Below are 6,429 nucleotides of genomic sequence, written 5' to 3'. Positions count from 1 at the left end.
GCAGGGCCCAGCAGAGTGGAAGGGGTGCAGCACGCACAAGTGGCAAGAATTCTCAAAATAAGAAACTCGGGGCTGATTAGAGGCCTGGCTTCAGTGAATTGGACAAGACAGCTCGGTTGCCACGTTATTAACTCCCTGAGAAAATCCCAGTCGTCCCCGGGGCCAGCCGCATATTCTGATGGGGATCGATAAGCAATCTCCGGTGTATATGGAATTCAGACTCGAATCATTTGTCTCTGGCTCCTTTCTCCAAAGGGAGCACTGTGGTCCAGACCTGGCACCCTGCCCCACCCCCACCCCTTTTAACTAATGACCCGCCGCAGAGGAGGCTGGCGGACGGCGAGGACCTCTTCCATCATCCCGTGCACTTTCTCAGGTGGGCTAATGATGATAATGGCCTTCTTGCAATTTTTTTTTTAAATGCTGCCTGCCCCAATGTCTTGGAAGTGAGTTTGTTTAAGTGATGGGCATGGCCCTTGAAGACAGAGAGACACGTGTCCTGGTAATGGGCACCCCTCTACTTTTCAGCGTCCGCACTACTGATGAGGCTGTAACAGCAAGAGCACGGCTTCTGGTGGGCCTCCCGTACAAGACAGATGGCAACGCCCCCAAGTGGAAGACCCCAGGAGTGTGGCTGGTCCAGGAAGGCTCCAGGTGTCCCTGTGAGTTGGAGTCTTGGGCCTTTCGTCTCAAATTGATGGCGTTTCCTTAAAGAGCATTGGATCCTTGCCCCTTTAGAGCCAGGAGGTCTCTGGAGGGCACCGAGAGTGGTTGCCACCTGCATAGAACTACAGTGTTTGCTCCCTTCTTGCAGCGTCTCTGGCCTCCTACCTGCTCAACATAGAGGGAGCAGTGTGGACAAATGGTTAGGACAGGCAGTCCTGAGTGTTGCCTCTGGTTTGTCCTTCATTTTCTTCTACTTAAGTTTCGACATCCCCCTTGCCTGTCTGTGATGAGCACGGAATAAAAATGCAGGCTGGGGATCTAGCCCAGCGCTGCTGGCATGGCAGATGCTCGGCAAATAATTTTTAACACGGATGTAGTCCAGTGTCATGAGCTAAAAAGCTGCTGCTTTTATTAGACCCTCCTTCCAAAACATGAGATCTGAGTAGGGCTGGAGAATAGCTCAGCAGTTCCTAACCTGTAAAACAGCAATAAGAGTTCCAATATAGCACAGGGATAAGTGCTGTTCTGCCTTGGCATGAGGGTGGGCACCTGACCACTTGACCGCACTGCTCCTACTTCTCAACGCTGAGGACCCCAAGGGTTGTCTGAGCCAATGCAGAAGCTGCTGGGGCAGCGGGAGAGTAACAATGTCCAGACGTTGCTCCTGGGGGAACAGTCAGGGCCTCTTCTTATCTAGAGACCTCAGTTTCCCCAGCTGTGGCCACCTCAGCTCTCGGATTATCTGTGAAGTAGAAATCCGTATGGATTGTGAAGTTGCCAAAAAACTGAACGTCCGTAATCCCGACACCACCAGCATGGTCTCCATGCTGAGCACAGAAGAGCTAGCTCCCTGGCTGTTCAAGCAGAAGAGACCAGAGGCCCTGAGCCCCGACCCAGTGAGGCAGCTGACATCTCACCCAAAGGATCCATGTCTTAGGGGGGAAAAAAAAGCAAAACAGTGGCTGTGATGACTCGATTTGGCTGTGAGAAACAATGGCCTAAAATAACAAGATTTCAACACTCGCAGCCTTTATCTCTCTTCCACATGAAAGCCGGGAAGTTGGCCAGCCAGGCCTGGTGTGGCTGCGTAGCTGCGTAAAGTCCTCGGGGACCCAGTTTCCTCCCAGCTCATGACTCCCCATCCTTAGGGTCAAGGGGGTAGCTTTGTCATCACTTTCCAACATGGTAGCCAATGGATCAACAGTCCAAGAAGTAACATAGAGGAAGTGACAAGAGACTGGGACAGGGGTACAAGCCAATTCTCATCTTCCTTAAAAAAATTATTTTAAAATAGTTTTAGATGGACAGATAGAAAAATTGTAAAGATAGTACAGAGAGTTGCCATAGCATCCACAGCCCAGTTTCCCATTATTAACGTCTTATCATATAATACCATCAACTAAAGTTCATGCTTTGTTAGATTTCTTAGTTTCTACCCAACATCATTCTCCTGCTCCAGGATCTTACCGGATGCTTGGCAGAAGGGCTGGACAGGTGTTCTGCAGAATGTCCCTCCACTGGAATATGTCTGATGTTCTGATCACGAATGGACTGGGGTTGTGGGCTGTGGGGAGAAGGCTGGAGAGACGACACAGTCATTCTCGCTCTTAGCGGCTTCCGGTATCAGATGATTATGCATAGAACTGCTATAGTACTTCATGGACATTTTGTGTGATATCTCAAATCTCTTAAAAAGATTCTGTCAGACAGAGTTACGCACCTCTGCCTCATTGCTACATTTAGCTGGTCACACATAGCTGCAAGGGATCAAGTGCCCTCTTCTGGCCTCTGCGTACGCACTACCACACATACACACACACACACACACACACACACACACACACACACATGCACAGACATGCACACAGAAACGTACACACATAAATCGCTTTTAAAAGGTAAAATGTAAGGTGGATGGAAGCTGATAAGCTGACCCCACACAAGCCCAGAGACCTGAGTTTGGGTCCCTAGCAACCATGTCAATAGCCGAGCAGAGCAGGCACATATCTGTATACCCAGCAGTGGGGGAGGAGTAGAATCAGGGGTTCCCCGGAGCTCAGTGGTCAGCCAGCCTAGTAAAACTGATGAACTTCAGGTCCAGTGAGAGACTCTGACTTCCCAGAAAGGTGGAAAGTAATTGAGGAAGACACATCATCCACCTACATGTGCAAACCAACATGTGTGCCTGAACATGCGTGCATGCACACATACACACACACACACACACACACACATGAACGCACAACACAGCACACACAGCATAGGTAAACGAGGCAAAAGGCAATTGGGGAAGACACAGAGCATCAAATTCTGGTCTCCACATATAGTGCACAGATGTACATGCATACCCACAGAAACATGTATACATATGCAAACACACACACCACCACCACCCGTTCCTAATATGACCCTAGTGCAGCAGTACATGCCTGCAACGCCAGCAGCTGGGAGGCTGAGGCAAAAGGCTAGGAAATCAAGGCTATCCAGAATTACATAGCAGGACTCTGCCCCCGACAAACTACAGCAAAGACCCCCTCCCCCACCACAACATAATGTTAGTAAGATATTTCAAATTCTTCCCCTACTAAATGACAGTTTATTTTCTTTGCTTCCTTGTTGCCCGTAACTGGTGTTCACAAGGTAGGTAGTTACACACTATTTGGTTGTGCTCTCTTATTCAGAATCATGTGTGAGGTTCAATTAGCAGTCAGATATGAGCTCCCAGAGTGGTTGGCCTCGGCTTCCTTTGCTCTGTCCAGGATGTCCTGGCTTAATATGGGCTGTGGTGGACAGCCAGCAGGTCCACTCTTCCCGCTTCTCTATCCACGTTCCGCTCCAGCTGTTGAACCCAGCAGCTCTTCAGCCTCCATCTGTAAAACGGAACCAACATCTTCCCAGATGTGTGCAAGCACCAACCCAACTGACCCAAATGCCTGCCCCCAGAACTGGCCAGAACACACGCCCAGATGGGATAAAAACAAAAACAGATGCCTCGCCCCCACGTCAAAGGCTGTGTGGATGCTTCTCTCTGGATTGGGACAGGCAGTTAACAAGAAAAGGCTGGAGTTATGCTAATCCTCATTAATATCCTCAGAGGGTGTGGGGGAAGATGGGCCGCTGAGCCTTGAAATGCAGGCAGATCCGGTTTTTATCTCCTCAGCTACAGCTTTATTGTGGTGAAATACGTTCACATTAGCAGAGGGCAATCACCCTAAATAGATGATGGGAGAGGCGTGAGGTGGCAGAGGGAATTTCGGAGCCCCCCCCCCCCAGCCTCCCAGCTCCAGGCTGCCTGGGTTTCTGCGTGGCAGCTGCCTGTAGGTGGGACGGCGAGGAGCCGCTGATGTACATCCACGCGGTTAGTCTGCATTAGATTCAATTTATCCCCCAGCACTCATTGTTGCTATTGATTGATTTTTAAATTAGATGAAGGCAATCAGTAAATACCACCCAATCAAGTTCTAAAAACATACAGGAGATTAGACAATTTAGGGTAATCAATGGAATATTCCTTGATTTGCTACCACTCAATTCCGACCATAAATTACAACTATAACTTGCAAGTTAGTAAGCTATAAAACAAGTAGATGTGACAAGAAAAACCATAAGAAATGAATTAAGGGGCTGCAGAAGCAGCAGTGGTGTTGTCCTGTAACGAGGCGGGATGACGTCTCCTTCATATTTTCCATTTTCTGTTGGGTCTTGTCACCAGCAACTGGTCAAAATAAGGAGGAAAACGAGCAATGCATTTTTTTTTTGGTCCTTTAAAATAATCGAGGAGGCTGGCAAATCCAGGCAGAGGCAAACGAGAGCCTCTCTCCTCTCAGAGCAAGCAGTGAACAATACCTGATTAACCTCATTTTGTGCTTGCAAATAAATGTCATATAATTTTAGGTTCCAAACCCCAAGGTTTGTTAAAACCCTCACCTACCTCACAGACACTTTCAAATGCTGATGTGAAAGTCACACTTCCGTACTGTTATTTCCTACAAAGTCTTAGATGTAACAATAATTAAATGTAATTTTAGACCAGAACTTCATACTCTTCAAATGCTATATTTATCTGAATGTACAATCTGTCCATCTTCCATATTTTCAAGGGAAGCGCATTTCGGATGGTTGATTCTTTCTTTCTCCACCCATCCCATAGGTGCAGGGCTTCAGGGAACCCAATTGGCTTTCACAGGCAGAGACCCCACAACAGTGTTTCCCTCCCTCCCTCCCTCCCTCCCTCCCTCCCTCCCTCCCTCCCTCCCTCCCTCCTTCCCTCCCTCCTTCCTTCCGTCTTTCATTCCTTCCTTCCTCCCTCCCTCCCTTTTTTCCTCCCTCTCTCTCTTCCTCCTTCCATCCTTCCTACCTTCCTTTATTCCTTCCTCCCTCCCTCTCTTCCTTCCTTCCTTCTTTCTTTCCTTCCTTCCTTCTTTCTTTCCTTCCTTCCTTCCTTTTTTCATTCTTTCTTTCCTCCCTCCCTCTCTCCTCTCCTCCCTCCCTCCCTCGCTCCCTCCCTCCTTCGCTCCCTCGCTCCCTCCCTCCCTCCTTCATTCATTTTTCCCTCAGTACAGAAACCCTGGACGGGAGAAGGGTACTTTGGGATTCCCCATGGCCTGTCCTTGGCAGCGCATCGAGAGACCTTGTGGCAGTGGAAATGACCGATCTAGCCTAGGACACTCTCGTGTCAATGTCTGCCTTAGACCATGTTCACTTAGATCATGAGGGGACAGCTGGTGACCTCCTTCTCCGAGGGCTATCCTGAGTACCACATGAGATCTTCTCTGAGAAACCATTAGACACAGGGGAGAGGGTCATGGGGCTATGCCCTCGGCTGGCAGCGGTGATAAACAGGGATGCCTGCACCAGATGTGGCTGACTGCTAGGCTGTGGGCCAGACCTGACTTACAGATGGATTTCATGTTGCCTTCATGGTGTGAAAACTGTTTTTTGAAGAATTTGTTAATACTTTAAAAACAGGGCATTTCGAGAAAGAAAAGAATGTCCAAATTCCAGTAAAGCCAGATGGCCCACTGAGTTCACGTTCCCCACGGACGCCACTGACCAGGGCTGGGGATGCGCCACTCCCTTTGAACTTGGGTGTGTTTTTCTGGGTGCCTTAGCTCTCACCACTTTCTTCAGTGCCCTGCACTGACTCTACTTGTTCAGCCCTGGGTGGTTCATGAGATTTGTCTTTCCCTGGGTATTTCCTGGAAGTGGAAGTATGTTCCCATATTCTATTGATAACCCTGGAAGTGAATGGCCCATTCCTCTTGACTATCCCCCAAGTTTAAGCTTCATGGGTACCAGACTCTATCCTAATATTATTTTTGGTTTTTGCAGCTGGTCTAGGCAGGCATGTTCATCAGGAAGTACGGTTTGCATGAATGAATGGGAATGTTATTGTCCTAAAAGGTTGTTATTGATGTGAAGAGACACCCTGACCACAGTAACTCTTATAACGGAAAACATTTAATTGAGGTTGGCTTACAGATCAGAAATTTGGACCATTATCACCATGGTGGGAAGCATGGGGGCAGGCAGGCAGACCTGGTGCTGGAGAAGGAACTGAGAGCTCTACATCTGGATCAGCAGGCAACAGGAAGAGAGATACACTGGGCCTGGCTTGAGCATCTGAAACCTCAAAGCCCACCCCCAATGACATACTTCCTCCGACAAGGCCACACCTCCTAATAGTGCCACTTTCTATGGGCCTGTGGGGACCATTTTCATTCAAACCACCCTAGGAGCTAAAGAATTCTACAGGATGCAAGA

Source organism: Microtus pennsylvanicus, chromosome 6 (assembly GCF_037038515.1).
Source record: "Microtus pennsylvanicus isolate mMicPen1 chromosome 6, mMicPen1.hap1, whole genome shotgun sequence".
In the NCBI taxonomy this organism is placed as follows: Eukaryota; Metazoa; Chordata; class Mammalia; order Rodentia; family Cricetidae; genus Microtus; species Microtus pennsylvanicus.
The sequence above is the reverse complement of the archived record's forward strand: the minus strand, read 5'-3'. Positions refer to the sequence as shown.